Source organism: Ursus arctos, chromosome X (genome assembly GCF_023065955.2).
Source record: "Ursus arctos isolate Adak ecotype North America chromosome X, UrsArc2.0, whole genome shotgun sequence".
In the NCBI taxonomy this organism is placed as follows: domain Eukaryota; kingdom Metazoa; phylum Chordata; class Mammalia; order Carnivora; family Ursidae; genus Ursus; species Ursus arctos.
The window spans coordinates 79,857,442-79,857,831 of record NC_079873.1 but is presented as its reverse complement, the minus strand read 5'-3'; positions in this window follow the sequence as shown (position 1 = coordinate 79,857,831).

Genomic DNA, 390 nt, shown 5'->3' with positions numbered 1-390 from the left:
TGCTTGCCTGTCCCCACTCAGGTCACTGGAAGCTGCAAAGCGATGTTGTGCTCTTCCCCAGCTCCGTCCCATAGCCCCCTCCCACACACAGCAGTGACACCAAAGCTCTCACATCAAGGAAATGTGGCTTCATCCCTGCTGTGTGCTCCATGTCCAAATATTCTCTCTGGTAGTCATGCCATCATGGTCATGTCAGAGGCAGCAGGTCGACAACATGAGGGAGACACAGCTGGACTGGGCAACTGACATTTTGAGAGCTTTCTTCTTGCCACATAGTATAGGTTGTTATTTTTAAATTTTTAGTCTTTAAACGCTCAAAGCATTGCTCCGAGGTTGGCAACACTATCCTCTTTCCACAGATTGGGAAATACTCAGGCTCACAGAACAAAG